Raw genomic sequence first — 22,470 nt, 5'->3', positions numbered from 1 at the left:
CTCAACTCAATATGTGCAAAACAGAACTCTATATTTCCCTTTAAAACATCCTCACATTCTGGCATTTCTTAGTGCTGTGGAAAATAACACCATTTTTTAAGACCCCACAACTAAGACTCACAACCTAGGGGTCATCTTGGACTCTTTGTTATCTTTCATCCCTGTCCACATCCAAGTGTTATCAAAGTCTGTCAATTTCACTTTTTTTTGCAACATATTTAGAATATACCCCCTTCTCTGCTTTGATACTACCGGGCCCTTATCATCTCAGTCTTGAATTATTGCAATAGGCTGTTGATGGATCCACCTGTCTTGAGTCTTTCCAAACTACTGTCCTACATATAGTGATTAAGGGGGGTTCCTAAAGCACAGGATTCATTCCCTGCCCCGACTCAGTAAACTCCAGAGGTCTTCCTATTGTCTCTAAGGAACTAGACCAGCCACAAACATGTTAATGGATTGGAAGGTGTCTGTCACAAACATTTGAAAGGACAGATAAGTACAGTTTATTTGGATTTTGAAACTCCCTGGTGGCCCTTATGGCCTAACCAAAATTCCATGGGTTTTTTTTTTTTTGGATTTTTGCAAGGCAATGGGGTTAAGTGGCTTGCCCAAGGCCACATGGCTAAGTGTCTGAGGCTGGATTTGAACTCAGGTACTCCTGACTCCAAGGCCAGTGCTCTATCCACTGTGCCACCTAGCTGCCCCCCAAAATTCCAGTCTTTACAGGAAATGTTCCCTAATCCTTCTTGGTTCCAGTGATTCTACCTGTTACTTTCTTTTGATCCTGAATGTAGCTTGTTTTCTATATATTTATTTTCATGCTGTCTCCCTGATTATACTACAAACTTCTCAGGGGTAGGGATGATATTTTGCTGATTTTTCACCCTAAATATTTAAGTGTCTGGTATATTTGACATGTTAAATAAATGTTTATTGATTGATTGATCGATTTTAAATTATTTCTGAGAATGTATTAGATATTCACAGAGGTCATGCTGTGATTGGAAGTATATATCCCCCATATAAGCATATATGTATGTATGTATGTTATATAAATATATTTGATTCCTTATTTTAATTTTTCCATTTTCTATAATAAAGCTTGATATACAGCTAAAACAAAATTAATATCAATATTTAATGACTAAATACAAAGACAAGAGTCCTAAATTAGAATAGTTATTAAACATTCTACCACTCTTATGAAATTACATTTACTTTTACTTACTTTAAAAAGTCAAATAACATGTCAAGTGTACCCAGTATAATTTCCCTGTGTTCCAGTCACTATGGGTTTTAACCATTCATTCTTTCAGAATAGTTTTTATTCGCCAATTAACTTTCTTTTTTTTTTTTGGTAAGGCAAATGGGGTTAAAGTGGCTTGCCCAAGGCCACACAGCTAGGTAATTATTAAGTAACTGAGACCAGATTTGAACCCAGGTACTCCTGACTCCAGGGCCGGTGTTTTATCCACTGCACCACCTAGCCGCCCCTCCAATTAACTTTCAATTTTTATTTCCTTAGCCTGTAATTAAATATATTTTTGGCATTATGATCTGGAATAGATAATTTTAATATTTATAGAATTTTTTGCTTTTAGCTATAAAATTTTATACACTAATATTTAGTCAGTATTTTGTTGAGAAAAAAGTATACAATCTTCTATTTCCATTCAATTATTTTCAAAGAACAATTGTTTCCATAAGTATTTTATCTAAAATTCTATTCTCCTTAACTTCTTATTTATTTTTTAGTTTCGATGTCTCTAGTTCTGAAAGGGGAATTTTAAAGTCCCTTAATATTATAGTACTACTTTCTATCTCCATCTGTAATGGAGATATTTAATTTAACATATCTTAAAAACTTAGATGCTATAGTATTTGTGTATCCAGGTTCAGTATTGATCTTGTTTTATTGTCTATTTAAATAAATATAGATAACCTATTTATTACTTTAAATTAAATCTATTTTAGCCATAATTTTGTTTGAGATAATAATTGCTCCCCTAGATTTTTTGAATCATCTGAAGCATTCTACTTCAACATTCCAATTTAAATCTTGTATATCTCTCATTTTTAAAGGTTTATTTAAAAATATATTACTTTCTATTTATTTATTTGCACGTTGTCTCCCTAATTAGCCTATAAACTCCTCAAGGACAGGGACTATATTTTGTTGCTTCCTTCCCTAAATATTTTACACAGTGTCTGGCACATATGATATGTTTAATAAAAGTTTATTGATAGATTAATTGATTTTAAATTACTTCTGAGATTGTACTAGACATTCTCAGAGGTCATGCTGTGATTGGAAGTATATAGCCACATATCAGCATATACATATATGTATATAATATATTTGATTCCTTATATTAAATTTTGAATCAATATTGCTCTCCATTTCTGTTTTTATGGGACAATGTATCCTATTCTCATTCAAAGTTATAACTACTATCTATACATTTCCCTCCATCTTATTTTGACTCTATATTTTCTTATTCAGTCTTGCTTTTTACTTTACTCAGTTGCTTTATCTTCTCCCTCCACCCTCCTAATTTTAATTTATATTTCTTTCCAAAATTCACTCTTCCACTTTATCCCCCAGTTTTATCACATCTCCAGAAATTCAGAAGATTTCCCAACTTCTTAAGATTTATACATGTTTTCCTCTTCAATCCAAAATATCTTTCCACCCCACCTGTTTCATCTATATTTTCATGTCTTATTTTCATAAGACAATTGTTCCTTTTTTACATCTTTCTACCCAACTTTGTTTTTTAAAATCACCCCATTCTACACAATTCAGTCATAACATCTTTCAAACTACTGGAGTAATGATAACGTTTTAGGAATGCCAGTAACATTTTCATATATGATAAGTGCACAGTTTGACCTTTATCAGTTCCTTAAAATTATTCTTTAATGATTTCCTTATTTGCCTTCTGAACCTTTTATATCAAATTTCCCATTGAGTTCTTGTCTTTTTGTTACAAAGACCAGAAAGTTTCTCAGTTCATCAAATGCCCATTTTGTTCATTTAGGTTTATATTTAAGTTTGCTAAATTTGTTATTCTTATAGGCAATCCCAGTTCCATTGCTCTTTGAAATATAATATTCCAAGAACTATGGTTGGTCTATTAGTATAGAAACTGCTTTCTTTCTTGCTGCTTCCAATATTTTCCCCTTTAACCTGGAAATTTTGAAACTTGCCTATAACATTCCTCTAAGTTTTCTTTCTAGGATGATCAACAATATTCTTTTTCTTTTTCTAGTTTATCCTCTTGTTTTAGAACTTCAGGACAATTTTCCTTAATTTCTGGTAATATATTCAGATTCCTTTTTAAAATCATAACTTTCAGGCACTTCAACAATTCCTATATTGTCTCTTTTCAATCTGTTCTCTATATCATTGTTTTTCTGAGATGTTTCAGATTCTCTTCTATTTTTTTCAAATTATGTTATTTCTTCTTCTCCTGTAATGTCATTCCATTCCCCTTGTCCAATTCTAGTTTTTAGGGAGTTATTTTCTTCCTTAAGATTTTATATCCCTTTTTGTAATTGGTTAGCTTTCTTTTTATAATTTTCTTGAATTGTCTTTATTTGATTTTTAAATTCATTTTTTAAAGTTCTTCCAAAAGTTTATTCTGGGTTTGTGACCATTTAATAATATTCTTTGGGATAGGAGAGAGTTTTGTGGTTTTTTTTAACCTCACTATCTTTAAACCAAAGGAATTATCTATGGTCAGGTTCTTGTTCCTTTGCTTACTTATTTTAATCTTTATTTAATTTAGTTTTAACAGTTAATTGTTATTATTATTATTATTATTATTATTATTAAATTTTAATTCCTAGTTGCCCTAGATTTCAGATCTTTAAGGTTGTTTTCTGATTCTGTCCATGGGCTCAAACTCAGTCACTTCTCTATTCTTCACTCAAGCCATACCTGGGTTCATGCTGACCTGAAAATGTTTTCTCTCCCTGTGGTACTATACTCACCAGACATGTACTTGCTTCTCCTTACCCACAGCCCCAGTCTCCCCACCCCTATCACTTTTGGTCAGTACTGTCATGCCTAGCTTACAAAAACAGTTTGGGAGTGTGGGGAAAAGGGGGGGGTTTCAAGGCTTCAATTTCCCCCCACTAAGTTGTTCTTTAAATGAAAATTATCAGGCAAAAATTCACAGTATGAAAAGTTCCTGATTGGAATTTTCTTAAGGTCCTCTATACTTCCCTTAGGGCCTCCTGTTTGTTAATTCAATGACTTCTGCCTGGAGGTGAATATACTTCACACCAGCCTTAATGGTACACATTTAGTTGAAAACAAACTTGTACAATGTCTTTGAAATATATCTAAAGAAAGTTACATATGCCACATATTTGTTTTAGTCTATTTTTCATAGTCCTGAAGTTCAAATGGCTCTCATCAATACAAAAAAATTGTCTTATTTTCTTAATGCATAAAGACACACTGACACTAGAAAACTGGTCAAACATCAAAATCTTCTCTTGCATTATTTTAAAGAAGTTCTCAGCCTAGATTCCTTGAAAGCTCAGGAAAATCTCATTCTGTAGCATGTTATCAAGACTAGAGGTCAAATAAAGTGAATAGCCAGACCAAAAAGGAAAAAGGAATTTCTTACATCCCTAAGGAAAGCCACAGGGGAGCTGGTAGTAGTTGCAGATTCCTTTACTATAGATTTGGATCATATAGCTTTTTCAAGGACTATTTGGGATATGTAGTCAATCAATAGCACTTTTAAGTATTTGAATGAATGATGGAATAGTCTATCCCTTTAGGAAAGTTCATCAGGAAAACCCCTAGTAGCACCCTGATGGGTACAATATCTATTGAGTCTTGTTTAACCAGAGTGATAGATGCAGCACTACTTTTGTATTCATTCTGATCAGAATATGAAGATGAAAGGCTTTTATTACTAAGTTTATAACTGAATGAGGGTAGTTCAGTAAGTTCAGTATGTTATACTAGAGATGATATGTCTATGGGATGGCGAATACAGTCAAACAGCATATTCAGATAGGAAGGGTTTTTTTGTTTCTTTTTTTTTACAATTGTATATTTTAATCATAAGGATGAAGTAAGGATGCAAACACTTTTTCCTCTATCTTATTACCTCTCTGATACAATAATATTATAATAGCTAATATGTATATGTCATTTTAAGATTTGCAAAGTTTGTTACAATATTAGCTCATTTTGTCCTAACAGCAAGTTTGGGAGGTAGTACTTTTAGTATGCCTATATCATTTTATTTGGCTTTGGTTTTGTATTTAATTTGTTTTTAGTTTATACTCAATATTTATCATTATTTTGCATTGAGGTAAAATTTTATCACAAACATCATAGATATCTGCTTCTTCCTATAAACAAATTCACTGAGAGAATTAATATTCACATCTGTACTTTAGTTTACAAATATTCCAATACTTTAGTATCAGGCGTCTTAAAATTTTTTTCCAGCCAGGTATGGAACCTAGTTCTTTTGAACTGTCTATTAAAATGAAGCAAAATAATAAGTTCATATGTATATCTACATACAGACACATACACTATGGCACAACATAAGGAACATGATGCAAGAAAGAAATGCAAATATAGGAAACCATACATAAAGTAACAAAATAATTTAGTTCTAGTAACTTCAAAAGATAAATCAAAAAGCAGTTCTGCAATGAGGAGAAAAAATTCTCCCCCACTCCATATTTAAGGCCATTGCTTTATGACTTGGTATTTATCATTTGTAGGAGAAATATTATAAAAATATATTCTTTCCCCCAAAATAAGATTGAATTTCCTAAATTGCTAAAATTCATGATTTAATAGACTCTAATTTTTTCCCCAAAGTCCATATTATATTTTATTGGGATCTTACCTTATACATTTTTTATTCCTAAATGGAATGAATGAGCTTTTAAAAAAATTATTTATTTAAGGAAATGGGATTAAGTGACTTGCCCAAGGTTACACAGCTAGACAATTATTAAATTTCTGAGGCTGGACTTGAAGTCAAGTCCTTCTTAATCTAGGGCAGGTGCTCTATCCACTGCATCATCTAGCTTTTTTTTTCTTAAAGTTCATATCTAGTACATATAAAATAAAGTTTTTTTTCCTAAAATCTTACTTAGAATATCTTTTAGCATCAGAGGCTGCTGAAACTTTGGCTAAATAAGAAAAAGTTTCTGAATCTCAGATATAGTGAAAAAGTGTTAAGCATTAACCAATGATTCGTATGCATATGTATGTATGTGCATGTGTATTATATTCCATTATAAGGCAGAGGTCTTTGAAGTTCTTTTAGTTGGTGCATTTGTATTATGAAAGGAAAAAACCTTAGATAAGGGATTAAAAACTTTTCCAACTATACATAAATGAAATTCTGGATTGAATTTGTGTCTGTGTAGAAAAGTTAACTGATAATCATATTTGATATTATTTAGTCCTTATTACTTTGCCAAGAAAATTATGGAATCTTATTTTTAAAAGATGTATAATATTTGGTTATTTGTAGCTCCCCCTTTTTATCTTTAATTTTATATAAGATACCTTACACCTGACAGAGTACATGCTGCACTTGATTATTTTCTTTACATGTAATCCATTTGTCTTAGAATTCTGTAAAGAAGTAGGAAATTTTCAGGTATGAAATAATTATTATATTTGAGTTTTAAAGTCATAACACATGTCTCAGCTCCTTCTAGGTACAATGGAGCAAACTATGTCCATTCATTTCACTGGGGATCAGTCCACTGGGTTAAGGTAATTTTACCAATCATATCCATCAACTGAGTACAATTTTTCTTCAAGTGAATATACACCAATTGCATCTCTACCAATGCTCATAGATGCAATTGCAGACCATTTATCAGTTTTAGGATCATATCTTTTAATACAGTCTGACATTCTGGAAGTCAAGTTCAATACTGATGTATTATGTTCTCCATATGAACACAGAGGGTTCATTTATTAGCATGCAGATCAAGACATTGACAGATTTGAGACAAAGTCATCCATTATAACCCACAATTGTATACAATATTCCAAATAATATTGCCTCATCAACCATGCTCCTGAGTATGAAATGCAACAAAATTGCACTCATGAGCCTAAAGTTTCCATCTCTCCACTGTATTTAGGTGGCTTCAGCATTATGCCTACCTACAGCACACATAGAACTCCTAATATAGTCACACCAAGGCCATGTCAGTGTTTGGACATAAGTTACATCATATTTCAAGTTTTTGTTTTAGGATTATAATACTATCCATTATTCAAAGTCTTTAGTTCATCTCCATCACCAACAGCAGATAACATGTCATCCAAACTTTAAACTCTATATATTCATGTTAGCTACTGAAGTCTACACATTTGTATGAAGATCCTATTTTTCAATGTTTGCTGCTCCTTTAGTTGAATTCATTCTTCCAACTGTAAATAATGTACCAAGAATTAATTTTCTAGGTTTTGTGAAAGGACTTTTTAACATGCATCATCCCTCTGGAAACAAATGATATTTCATTGCTAACAAATAAACTTCTGATATTTAATGTCATTCTGAAAAGGGAATTATTTCCATGTCATCAAGGAACCATGGAGAAAGAATAAATAACTAATATAAGCCAAAACTTTACTGAGATCATTTTGTCTCTGTTATAGGTTCCTACAATTTTTCTCTTATTTATTGACCTTATTGTAATATAGAAGATATACAATCACAGAATCTCAGTAATTTCAAAATTGATAAGGACCATAATGGTTATCTAGTTCTATCCATATCTAAAGTGATTCCCTACTATGACATACCTGACAAGTAGTTATATAGTCTCTCGTTGCAGAACTTCAATGAGGCTGATCCACACTCCTCTCCTCCTGCCAATGTAGGAGTTTTTCCTATTATCAACACTAAATTTGCTGCTTTACAACTTATAATAATTGCTCTTGGAGGGTTAAAATGAAGTCTAATCTATCACATGAAACTTCCAAATCCCTGCATGCTGTAATCCTCTTTCACCTCCATCTCTACCTTTATTTTCTATAATCTAATCAATCTCCTGTTGCTTCAACTAATCTTAATAAGGATTGAAGGTCTTTCAACTCTACCATACCTTGACACTCTCCAGTTTATAGGTGCCTTTAAACTTTTATTATTAGAGTACAATATAATACTCCAGACATGATCAGAGAATGGAACTCTGAGTGATAAACATTTCCTGATTCCTGGAAGATTCAATTCTCATCATGTAGTCCCCAAAATGCATAGTTTTTAAAGGGAAAAAAAATTAGCTGCAACTTGAAGGGGGGGGGGGGATATATTTGTCACTTAACAATAATTAATCAGTTCTAATTCTTGTTTTTTGAATTCATTTATTTTTATTTTATTCACTCATTTTTGTTGATTAGATGTTGGAACTAGAGTATGGCAGGGTAAAGAAGAATTCAACTTTTCTTTTTTTCTTAAAATTTTTATTTTTTTCAATTATATTTAAAGATACGTTTCAACATTTACTTCTGTGAAGTTTTAGTCCTCCCACCTTTCCTTCCTTTACCCTAGGATAGTTAGTAATCTGATACAGGTTATACATATACAATCATGTTACACATATTCCCATATTAGTTATGCTGTGAAAGAAGAATCAGATTAAAGAGGGCAAAACTATGAGAAAGAAAAAGAAACCCCCCAACATATTTAACTAAGCAAAAATAATTGCTTTGATCTATATTCATATTCCATAGTTCTTTCTCTGGATGAGGATGACATTTTCCAACAAAGATTTTTTATATTTGTCTTTGCTGAATTACTGAGAGGAGCTGAATCTATCACAGTTGATTATCACACAATGTTGCTGTTAGGGTACAATGTTCATATGGTCCTGCTCATTTTACTAATCATTAGTTCATGTAAGTCTTTCCAGATTTTCTGAAATCTACATGTTCATCATTTCTTATAGAACAATAATATTCCATTATATTCAAATAACACAACCTGTTCAGTCATTTCCCAGTTGATGAGCATCCTCTCAATTTCCAATATTTTTTCACCTCTGAAAAAAAAGAGCTTTTATGAATATTTTTAGTACATGTATGCCTTTTCCTCTTTTTTGTAATCCTTTGGGGATACTGGTCTCATAGTAATATTGCTGGATCATACAGTAATTCCCTTTGGGCATAGTCCAAGAATTCAGTTTTCCTTTTTAATATCATAAAATATAATGCACATGTTATATCTATATGATATATATGTGTGCATACATGATGCATATATGCATGCATACATCCTAATGATGAAGAAACCAGGACTTCAGGGTCATGATATCATAACATGCACATGTATTGGATTTAAGTGAAGGGAGGGCTATGCTAAGTCACCAGCCTCCCTTCCTCCTCTGAGCTATCTGGGTTCAGTGGTCAAATATGAATCAGGATGAATGGAGATAGCCCTGGATATTAGGCAATCAAGGTTAAGTGACTTACCCAAGATCACACAGCTAGTAAGTGTCTGAGGACGAATTTGAACTCAGGTCTTCTGACTTCAGGACCAGTGGTCTACCCACTGTGCCATCTAACTGCTCTGTGTCTATATGCATGCAGGGTTTATGTATCCTGTGAAGAATATTGATCAATATTAACTTTATTGGGTGGATAAGAAAAGCTAGACTCAGATAAGTTAAATGACATGACTTGTTTTATGTCTTTCAACTAGTTACTTCCAATTAGAATTCAAAAACAGGCTTTGTCCTTTTGCGTCTCTATTGTACCAAACTATAAAGATCTCATTTCAAGGCATTTTTTTTTTAAAAATTAGTCTAACGTATAGATCATATGGAAAGAATTGTCCAGAGATCAATCTATTTCTGCTATTGTTGTTTACATAAAGTTCACAGAAATTTCCAAATAGCTTTCATAGCTCAAGTACTACAAAAATTAATAAAACTTTCTTGTGTTCCCATTTCCCACAGAAGAATCAGAATTGGAGGAAGAAAATATCAGCAAGACTTCACAATTTCTCTGAGTTAGTTTTTTCCCCAATAGTCCTTGTGTGGTCTGAGAATCAGTCAATGTAATAGAATATCGAATACAACATTTTAGGGTGTTCATTTTTCTTCATAACTATCTTATTTACAATTTTCTCCCTCCTTCCCTTTCTTCCCCTCTCTCCCATTAGATATCCTTCCCAAAGGGTTTAAAAATGACAGAAATTCTTCTTTGTTGACCTCTCCTAATGTAAAAAAGTCTTTATCAATGCTTTTGAAAGATTTATAAAAAATAACATTCTTTTTTATCGATTTAAAATAGCTCATTACAATACACTTTGAATTTGTTTAGTAGTACATTTTAGTAGTAGGTTTTTGCAAGACAATGGGGTTAAGTTACTTGCCCAAGGTCACACAGCTAGATAATTACTAAGTGTCTGAGGTCAAATTTGAACTCAGGTCCTCCTGACTCCAGGGCCAGTGCTCTATCCAGACCTGGTAGAGGTATTGCTGGAACAAAGGATATGAACATTTTTATTGCCCTTTAGGTATAATTCCAAATTACTGTCCAGAAATGTTGCATCAGTTCACAACTCCACCAACAATTGCATTAGTGTCTCAGATTTCCCACATCCCCTCCTATATTGAACATTATATTTTTTGGTCATATTGGCCAACCTGAGGGGTGTGAAGTAGTATGTCAGAGATGCTTTAATTTCTATTTCTCTAATCAGTAATGATTCAGAGTAATTTTTCATGTGACTATAGATAGCTTTGATTTCTTTATCTGAGAATTGCTTCAAAGACTTATTTTAAGAGGATTCAGATGGTCATGTAGTCAATATTCAATGGGCTGGCTGTAGACTCCAATGCTTAAGTGCTAAAGATGAGTCTGAGTCTATCATTTCCAATTAATTGTCCTCTTGAACTACTTTAGAGGAAATATGTGACCTAACTATTCCTTTACAAAGATGTAGCAAAAATATCTTTAGTGGGGTAGCTAGGTGGCTCAGTGGATAAAGCACCAGCCCTGGAGTCAGGAGTACCTAGGTTCAAATCTGGTCTCAGACAATTAATAATTACCTAACTGTGTGGCCTTGGGCAAGCCACTTAACCCCATTTGCCTTGCAAAAACCTAAAAAGAAATATATCTTTAGCAAATTGACTAAGCCAAAATGTGAGTTCTACTTTTTGAAAGGGGATTAAATACTATTTCATTTAACAACGACCCTCATGAATATTATGTCATTTAGTTTGTCAAATAAGTCTTGGAATACCTTAATATTTCAGCTTTGAATATGCAATAGTTTCTCTGTTCCAGAACATAGAGGTCTCTAGAAGTCCTCCTGCTCTACTCCTAGACAGTATTGACTTTGAGTAAGTCATTTTATTCCTCTAGATCCCTGGCTATGTCTATAAGTGAATAATGGACTGCCATGTGGCACAGTGCATAGAATACCAGAGTTTGAATAAGAAGTATCTTCCTGAATTTAAATTTGGTCTCAGACACTTACTAGTCGTGTGATCTGGGCAAGTCACTTAAGCATGTTTACCTCAGTTTTTCTTATCTGTAAAATGAGAAGAAAATGCCAAACTATTTTTGACAAACCACAAAGGAAACCCCATCACAAAGAGTTGCACATAACTGGAAACCACTGAAAACCACAATATAGGTGAGCAAATATTCAACAATTAACCAGGTAATAGGTAGTGACTGGATTATATTCATTGTTAATCTAATGGTTTGTGACTTTTTAACTGATAATTGATGCCTTTATTATGAATTGTAAGCCCAAATCAGAATAATATATAAATATGATATGTATACATATATATACACTAGGATTCTGGAAAAGTTAATTGGGTCTATGATTATTCTTTTATTTTCTTTCATTTGCTTCAGTATCTTTTCTATTTGGAAAGCTCCCTTGATGAGAACAGCTAAATGTCTTGGTATTAACTACTGCAGTGAAGATTATGTAAAATCCAATTATAAAATCACTTGGTTATGGCTTATGTTTAGTTTAGTTATGTTTTATTTGTTTATTCAACAAATGCCCAGTGAATTTCTACTATGCACTTATCTCACTGTTATATGTTTAGAGATTAAAAAGAGGTATATGACATGGTTTCTACCCACAAGGAGCTCTTAATCTCATTTGAAAAGCAAACTCAAAAGCAATTATAAAGTCAAAGCAATTAATGAACAAAGCAATAAAGAGTAATATTTTATCTAAAACAATAAAAATTGTCTTATTCTCTCTTTACATTATAAGTATATTTTGCTACAAATTTTTCTGGTCTATTTCATAATATATAATCAGTACTGTTATATACAATAATTATAAATAAAAATAAAACAATTACATAAGCACCATATTGTTTACAAAAGATTATTGAAATGAATTTCAATATAATTAGGTCTGAGTCTCTTCATACATGCTGAGTATTTCTTTAACTATAACATGATGGCAATAACATTTGCAACTGCTTACATTCTATACTTTTATAAAAAAAGTGCTTTAAAATCTATAACGTGTTTTATAAATGTAAACTCTTTTAAATGAAATTAAGTGATTGGTTTTTTTTGACATTCACATTCCAAACCAAAAGTTTCGGTTCTCTGGGCAAGGAATAACCATTAGTGGAGGGGTAAATGAGCAAGCATAGTCTCTAGCCATATCCCTTAGCTACCTTTGCTTCTTTAATCCCTCTTACATTACCCGCACTCCCCACACATAAGTTCAGATCTTAGAAAACCATACTCTTCTACTTTAAAACGATACTCTTCTACTTCTACTCTTCTACCTGTCCCAATTCACAGAACCCTGATAGTAAGTAAACCTATTAACTGATGCTTTCCAGAATACTCAAGCAATGGATGCTCCAGGATCATTTCTCTAAGAAGAAAAAGAAACACATCACTACCCAAAGAAGCTGAGTGTATGGCTCATTAGAAGGATAAGGTGGCAGGTGAAACAGCTCTGATAAAACAAGCAACATGAAAAAAGTCTGAATTTCAGGACTTTTAAACCTCAGAAATGGTTCTAGGTGACAGTAGAAACAGGATACAAAGGAGAGGATAGTATGAAAGTGAATAGTAATAACAGTAATAGTGATAGTTCTTATATAGCATTTTACAGTTTTACAAAGCACTTTTCTGAGATGGGACAATATCCTGTGAAGTAGGAAGAATATTATAATCTTCATTTTTTAGATGGGGAAACTAGTGCTCAGAGAGATAATTAGCATACAAAAGAACAGGGGCTTGAACCCAAGTCACAGGATTTAAAATTGGAAGCAGCTTTAAAGATAACTTGTCTAACTCCTTTATTTCTTCTCATGCCAAGTATGATGCTATTCCCACTACAATGAAGATAAATTTTCAATAAACAAAAATATTTTACCTTTATTCATTTGTTTTCTTAAGCGTATTATCCAGGGATTACTTGAGAATAGGGAGGGGAGAATTAGGAAATAAGAAGCAGTAATTTCTCTGGGTGCTGTGTTGTAAAAGAAGAGAAAAATTTTATAGTCACATGGAAACATGAGAGCATTAAGGAAGGTGAAATGGGACAGAAAATAAATTAACATTTAACTTCTTTCCTACATTATGTAGGACTGATCTTGCCCACTTACTTCCAGAATCAAAGATGCCAATAATCATTTAACTAACTAACCCAGAATATTATCCTGCCTTCGTCCCTTGCATTTATCTTTTAGTAAAAGTAAAGTGAGTCCTACTATCATTTTTTCACTTGAAAATTAAACCTCTCCTGTCTTCTCCATTTAGACTACCAACCATCCCAGAATAGACTCTCATGACTTAATAATGAATTGCTGCAACAGATTCCAAACCTCTTTACACTAAGTCATTTTCACATTAATTTTCTCCTGGCATATATTAGCATGCTGGTCAAAGAAGCTTTTATTTTTCTGATTACTTCGTTCCATAAAATTCAAGTTAATTTTCTATTGGCTACCACATTACATCTAGTGAATCAGAAACAGTCAGAAAACATGCATTCATAAAAGGTCGCTATTGTGTTAGTAACTGTTAAGTATGGGTTAAAAAAATGTGTGGTGGTAAGGAGCCCAAATCTGCCTTCCAAGGACTGATCCCCATAAAATGACACAACTTATTTGCACATTCTCCAAAATATGTACTTCAAAGCATCATTGTGTAGGGTAGTTATCTCTGGCTTCTCATAATATATTGATCTCTGGGAGACTCAACAAAGATGGGAAGGTTTTTGGATTGTGTCTCAACCTAGAATCAGTCTAACTAAATCCCTAACCTAAATCCTAACAGCTTTAGGATGAGTTTTCTGATTACTTACTATGAGTTTCAACTGCTATTCAGAGGATCATATTTTTACCACTGGAAGGTAACTGAAGGGTTATTAAGTGAAATCTCTAAATTGTATAGATAAGGAATCTGAGGCCTAGAGAAGGAAAATAACTTAAAATTCTTTCAAAGTCTGAATTTGAATCCAGTTCTCCTGGTTCCAAAGCTTATGTCCTTTTACTACTTTTGTATTTCTTATTATATTGCAACACAGGATAAAAGAATTAAAGGGGAATTATTTTTTGACTGTTTCCTATGTATCTATTTATTTCTTTTTCTGGAGCTACATTGTAAGATCCTTTAGGGAGTGAGCCTGTGAAACCATAGCTCTAGGACATCATGGGTGCACAGATGTTTTTTAATAATTAAAATACAATTTGAGGTAAGGTAATCTAAGAATTTTGGTCTAACAAATTCTTATTTTCAGTCAGATGATAATATGTTCAAAAAGAAGAAATAGTTTAAAATATTATGACTAGAATAAGTTCTCATTTGAGCTGAGAAAAATCTAGAAGACATCTGTAGATAATGGAGATAAACTCTCCTTTTTGTCACATGTCTCAAATCTACATTTTTTAAAAAGAAGGATTTTACACATTGAAATTATCTTTTTCCTTAGAAGCATTCTTACTTATTTCCAAAGAGAATTCATCTAATTCCCCAAGTTGACTACTGACTGCCAAAAAAAAAAAATTAAAGAAAAGAAAGATAAAAGGAATCTTGTCAGTATGTCTTAAAGAAGGGTGGCAGGCTAGTCCATTAGTTGAGACATTTGTAGAAATGAAGTATCATGGCAGATGTCTCAGTGTCTTGGCAACCATCTTGATGTTGGAATCGAACATGTGTTGCATATTCATGTCTCAGTCATTCTTTGTGGTTAAAAAATATCATTTCAGGAAGATACTTTGGAAATTCACAGCTTCTGGTGCCAAGTGAATTATGAAATCCAGTCAGGCATAAAGGGAGAAAAAAGTGTTCCTCCTTTGTCATTGTGGTTTAGTGATGGAAAAATGTTATGCTCACTAAACTGGAGAGACAAAGCATCAAAAATTAGTAATAGGCAGAAGAAAATATTGGTCTGCACCATACCATTGACTTGGGCTATCACTCAATGTAGTGCTAGATAGTTAAGAAGAGATAAGGTTGTGCTTGCCATGCTGGCAGAGACACTGATAGAGACAGTTCTTAGACTGCTGCTCTCTGGTTCCTGGAACGAATGCTTTGATATTTTTAAAGAGTAAGGGGTTGGAGAGATTGGAGAGATCCTCTCCTATCTAAACAGAAATAATTAGTTAATTCACTGAACTTTCATTACATTCAAGGTGTTTCAACAGGAGGAAAAATTACCCATATGTTCTCATTTAGCATCATATTTGTCAAATACAAATATAAATATATCTCAAAAAAGTAACTATTAATATAAAAAAGTAACTATTAATATAAAAACACTTGCTGTATTTCTGTTTTGCCAACTACTCTTTTTCCTCTTTGTGACTTTATTTTAAACTTTTTAAAGGATGAAACATATTGATTTCAGGACAGGATTGACATGAGTTCACAATCATTGCAAATCTGACTCCCAAGTCAGAAATTGAATGGTCTGTGTGTGTGTGTGTGTGTGTGTGTGTGTGTTTATTTACATGAATGCATATATGCATGTATTTATTATGGTATTTTCTCAATGAATATTTCTTATTTTAAGCAAAACTACATAAAGACCATAGGTTTTCTTTTTAGGGTCTTTTTTTTTGCAAGGCAATGGGTTTAAGTGGCTTTCTCAAGGCCAAACAGCTAGGTAATTATTAAGTGTCTGAGGCCGGATTTGAACTCAGGTCCTCCTGACTCCTGGCCACCTAGCCGCCCTTGTTAATATTTTTCTCCAGAAGAAAACTTATTTCAATTGTCCATATTAATTTATTCCCTCCATTAAATGAATATATGATCTCAAAATAATATCATAAACTCAGGGAATTTTAAGAAATCTCAGATTTATCTGGACTAAATATCAGCTTTTTTCAGAATAAATCTAGTCTTTGTTTTAAGATCACTAGTGAGGAATAATCTAATTCTTTCTTTAGGAATCCATTCTACTTTAGAATAATCTATTTTTTAAATGTGAAAATGGAATCTCTCAGCTACAGCTCTTAATTTTTGTCTTAATTTTCCTCTAAGGTCAAAAAGAAAAAGTCTAATCTTTCTACATGACAGTCCTTCATCTATAATTAGAGTTTTACTCAAGAAAATCTCCCCAAATTCTGTTATTCTTTTATTGATATTTTATTTTTTCAAAAGCATGCTATGAAAGGTTTTCAACATTTATTTATAAGCCTTAGTATATTTTTAAGTTAAAAATTTCCTTCCACCCTTGCTTCTCACCCCCATCCCCTCAGTGTAAAACAGTCAGGTTCCAATTTTTTATGATTTCTCCTGAATATAGGACTAGAATTTGAATTCTGGGTCAATGGATATTAAAAGTTTTATTGTTCTTTGGACATAGTTCCATATTGCTCTCCAGAATGGTTATATCACTTCGCAACACCAGCAACAATGCATTAATGTCCCAAGCCTCCCACAACCTCTCCAACATACATACACATTTGTGTTAAGCATGTTTACAGATTAGTCATTTTTGGTATGAGGAATTGCGATTGAGGGAAAGAAATACATAAGAAATATTTTTTAAAAAAGTGAATGTAATGATCATCAGATTCTGAAGAATTTTGTTTTGTTTTGTGTTGCTTTGTTTTTCTTTCTCTGGATGGGGATAACATTGTTCAGAGCCAGTTTAATATGGTTTTCTTAGCTCTCTGAATTGCTGAGAGGAGCCACATCCCTCAGGGTTGATCATCTCAAAATATTGTTGTTAATGTGTACATTGTTCTCTTGGTTCTGCTCCCTTTTTACTCAGCTCAGATCTTGTAATTCATTACATGCTTGTCTAGACTCTGACCATTTATGTTTCTTATAGAACAATAGTATTCCATAGTATTCATGCACCATAACTTGTTTAGCCATTCCTCAACTGAAGGCCAGCCCCTAAATTTCCCATTTCATAAAAATAAATTGTAGAAAATATTAATAAACTCCCTAAGAAAAGGTCTCTAGATCAAAATGCATTTACAAGTTAATTCTACCAAACATTTAAGGAACAATTAATTTCTATTCTACCTAAATTATTTTTAAAAATAGAAAATGAGGGGCATCTAGGTGACACAGTGGATAGAGCACTGGTCCTGGAGTCAAGAGGACCTCAGTTCTGAAGTACAATATCAATGTTTGTGAAATTCCTGTATAGAAAGGGGTCCCTGACATCCTTCTGGACCCTGAGAAATTCCTTAAAAATATAAATTGGGCTAGGAGCCTTTGGGTCTGAAAATAATCTGACAGGACCCAATTGCTTGACTCTGGGGGTCACAGATATACCATAAATTTGGTTAAGATTCATAAAACCCCCTTGTTAGCCTAATTATCTTGCTGTGTCTGTAAAATTCCTGCTTCCTCCCAAGACTGCCTCCCCCTTCCCCAGATGTTACTGGAACCATACGATAGTAAATTTCACTACCTTAAACTTGTGGGAAGCCTGTGAATATGTGACTCCCTCTGTCTCAGGAAATATGTTCAGATATAACACAGAGACCCTGACCCTTTTCCTACTTTGTCTAGCCCTCTATCTACACTGAGCCGTATGTTTACATATGTTTGTATTAGTATGACAAGACAATATGTCTAACTGTTGTCATTGCTTCTGTATCCTGCTTGCTCTCAGTAGTACCCCCCCCCCCCAAACACTATAAAAACCTTATCCCCTGAACACTCAGGTACTGTCTGATTTGGGTACCCTTCATCCCTAGGCAGTCCCCGGCAATAAAGATCTCCAAACTTATCAAATTCTGGTCTCCGTCTCGCTCTTTGGGTTCAACAGTTCAAATCCGGTCTCAGACACTTAATAATTACCTAGCTGTGTGATCTTCAGCAAGTCACTTAACCCCATTGTCTTGAAAAACTTTAAGAAAAGAAAAAGATGAGGGAGTTCTGCTAAATTTCTTTTAAGACACCAACATGGTGCTAATACCTAAACCAGGAAGAATCAAAACAAAGAATATTATAGAACAATCTCTCAAATGAACATGATGCAAAAATCTTAAATATAATTTTAGCAATTAGATTACAGCAAGTTATTAGTAAAATAACACACCATTATTAGATAGAATTTACACCAGATAGGCAGGGATGGTTCAATATTAGGAAAATACTCAACATAATTGAACATATGAATAGCAAATCCAACAGAAATCATATGATTATCTCAATGGATGCTGAAAATCCTTTAAAAAAATACAATATCCAGGGTAGCTAGGTGGTACAGTGGATAGAGCACTGGTCCTGGAGTCAGGAGTACCTGAGTTCAAATGTGGCCTCAGACACTTAATAATTACCTAGCTGTGTGGCCTTGGGCAAGCCACTTAACCACATTGCCTTGCAAAAAAATACAATATCCATTCCAATTAAAAACACTAGAAAGTTTAGGAATAAATGTCATTTTCATTAAAATAATAAGTAGTATCTATCTAAAAACGTCAATAAATATTATCTGTAATGGGGATAAACTCAGAACACTTTCAATAAGGTCAGGGGTGAAAAAGGATGCCCATTATCACCATTATTTTTCAATATAGTTTTAGAAATATTAGCTCTAACAAAAAGAGAATAGAATTTATTCAGGGTTCACACCCTTCCTTCTTTCCCCTCTAAAATTATAAAGTTTTGTGCCTCTTCATCTAGTGTTATTTATCATTCAGATACTATCAGGTTTCATCAATCACAGCTTGATTAATTCATTGCTTGAGAAGCTCAATATGTTATCAAATACCATCACAGATTGATTGATTGTATGACTGTTTGATAAGCAGCATAGCTTCAAAGCTATAAAGTACCCTCCTCTCTTCTCTCTCATTAGAAGTATACTTTTCAAGTCTTGAATTACTCCAAATTATAATCATTTTTTTCTCACACCATTTTCAAGTTACACTCCAAGGATACACATTCCTCATGAGTCAAAGTATCATCTAAAGCCAAATCATTTCAGGTACTATTTGTATCCTTTCCCCAAAGCTTACTTTTTACCACAACCCCCCTTCCCCCAAGCTAGCATACTTAACCTTTTGTTGAGTAAGTATTGAGTTAAGTCCAACTCTGATTAATTAACAATAAGAATATGAAAGGGCTTACTTTTTTCCAGAGGTCTATTAAATGTAAAGTCTATTATATGTAAAAATCACTGGAATGCTTTTGATGTCTCACTGTGAAGAACTTTACTATTGATTGTATAGGAGACACTGACTCAGGACGCTCAGCTTATGATGCCTCATCAGAGAAAGTATAAATCTTAGTAAGCACAGTAAAATTTGGTCAAAGGAAGCTGAGACTTATGTTTAGAGTTAACACTCCTGTTTTTCAGCAGGTTTTTTTTTGTCTCAAACATAGTGATGTCATCTTGGAACTCTTCAATGGAGAGACAAGATCCAATAATACCCAAATCCTCTAAGTCCCATCTTTTCAATTATATTCAACCCTTTATTTATCATAAGAGAAGTACAATTCTCAAGAGTTATAAGTGTTATATCTTTCCTTTTAGGGTTCTATACAATCTGATGGCCTTGACTAACTCTTTTTTTTGTCCTTCCTCTTTTCATTTACATTTTCATGCATCTCTTGATTCATGTATTTGGCTATTGAATTCTCTGTTCAGTTCTGGCCTTTTAATCAGGAAATTTTGGAAGTCTTCTATTTTGTTGAACATCCATCTTTTTCCCCGATGGTATATGCTGAATTTTGCAGGGTACTAAATTCTTGTAATCCCAGGTCATTTGTCTCCCAATATATGATATTATAGGTCTTCTGGCCCTTCAATGTTGAGGCTGATAAGTTCTGTCTGAGCCTGATTGTGTTTCCTTTTTGCTGCTTGCAGTATTTTCTCCTTTATTTGAGAGTTCTCAAATTTGGCTAGAAGAACCCTTGGAGTTTTTATACTGGGGTCTCTTTTTGGAGGGGTTCTGTTTATTCTTTCAATGATTTTATTGTCTTCTTTTTCTAGCAGATTTAGATAGTTTTACCAAGAGTTTCCTGCATGATGTTTTCCAGGTTATTATTAGTATTTTTAATCTAGGCTTTCTAGTTGCCCAATGATTTGTAAATTATCTCTTCTGGATCTATTTTCTAGATCACATGTTTTTCCTAAAAGCTACTTTGCATTTTCTTTAATTTTTCTAGAGTTTTTGGAACCTTGTAGTTTCATAACTTCATTAGTTTCCATTTGTTGAATTCTAATTTTTAAGGTTTTTATTTTCTTCAATTAGTTTTGCTGTTTCCTTTTGCAATTTTTTATTTTTTATTTTTATTCTTTGGTCATTTTTTCATAATTTTCTTACATGGCTCTCATTTCTTTTTTCCATTTTTTTATTCCTCTCTCTCTGGGTTTTAAATAATTTTTTAAACTCTTCTATGAGCTTTTGGATTTGAGTCTACTTCATAGTCTCAAAAGAGTCTTCTCAGAAAAAGAATTTCCCTGTGAGTAAATTTTCACTGTTTTTTTTAACAACATGACATTGTTATCATCTTTATTTGCAAAGTAGTTTCCCATTCTGTGGGCTCTTTTTTAACATTTTTGCTCACCTTTTTAATTTTGCTCCACTCCTGGGGTATGGGGAATATAAATCCAAGCCTTTTTATTGGGACTGGGATCTGATCCCTGGCTTATTGTTGGCTAAGATGTAGCCTTTGCAGTCTAGGCCTTGCTTTTGCAGAAGTTTATTTCCTCTTTTATGTCTGGGTTCTGCCTGGGCAATGGTTTGTTCCCAAACTAGCCCTGTCTTTTACCCCAGTATTACCAGGGTTCATATTTTTTTTGGGTTAAGACCCCCTCCTGCTGGCTTGCTGTCTAGCTGCCAGGACCTATGCTATTGTCAAGCTGTTGGGTGAATTTACCTGCCAAGGCAGACTCAGAAATTTTGTGAACAAAATTACAAAACTGAAATAAAGTCAAAGCTAAACAACTGGAAAAATATTAGTTGTTCATATATTGAACATCCATGTACTATGACATAAAAACCTAATGATCAATTTCAGAAAGGCAGAAATAGTGAATACATCTTTCTCAGATCATAACGCATTAAAAATCATAAGCCATATTGGGCCAGGGGAGATAAAGACCCCAAACTAATTGGAAATTAAATAACCTCATTTAAAAAAAATGAGTAGATCAAACAACTAATTATAGTAAGAATTGTTTCATTCTAGATAATGACAATAATGAAACAACATACCAAAACCTATGGGATTCACTCAAAGCAGCTGTCAGGGGATATATTATATCTTTAAATGTTTACATGAATAAATTAGAGAAAGAGGAAATCAATGAAATAAATATGAAAGTAAAAAATTATAGAAAGAACAAACTAAAACCCCCTAATTAAATACCAAATTAGAAATTCTAGAAATTAAAGAAGAAATAAATAAAATTGAAAGCAAGAAAACTATTGAATTAATAAATAAAACCAAGAGTAGGTTTTTATGAAAAAAAGCCAATAAAATTGATAAACCTCTGGTAAATTTGATCAAAAAAAGAAAGAAGAAAACCAAATTGCTAGTATCATAAATGAAGAAGGTGAACTCACTACCAGTGAGGAGGGCATTAAAGCAATAATTCAGAATTATTTTGCCCAACTCTACACCAATAAATTTCACAATCTAAGTGAAATGGATGAATATTTACAATATAAGTTCTCCATATTAAATGAAGAGGAGAGTAAATACCTAAACAACCTTATCTCAGAAAAAGAAATTCAACAAGCTACCATTGAACTCCTTAAGAAAAAAAATCTCCTGATGGATTCACAAGTAAATTCTACCAAACTTTTAAGGAATAATTGGTTCCAATTTCATATAAACTCTTTGGAAAAATAGGTGAAGATGGAACTCTGCCTAACTTTCTATGACACTAATATGGTGCTGTTACCTAAACCAAGAAGAGTTAAAATAGAGAAAGAAAATTATAAGCCTATCTCCCTGATGAATATAGATGCAAAAATCTTAAATAAAATCTTAGCAAAATGATTACAACAAGTTATCATTAA

The sequence above is a fragment of the Macrotis lagotis genome, chromosome X (assembly GCF_037893015.1).
Source record: "Macrotis lagotis isolate mMagLag1 chromosome X, bilby.v1.9.chrom.fasta, whole genome shotgun sequence".
Classification (NCBI taxonomy): domain Eukaryota; kingdom Metazoa; phylum Chordata; class Mammalia; order Peramelemorphia; family Peramelidae; genus Macrotis; species Macrotis lagotis.
The sequence above is the reverse complement of the archived record's forward strand: the minus strand, read 5'-3'. Positions refer to the sequence as shown.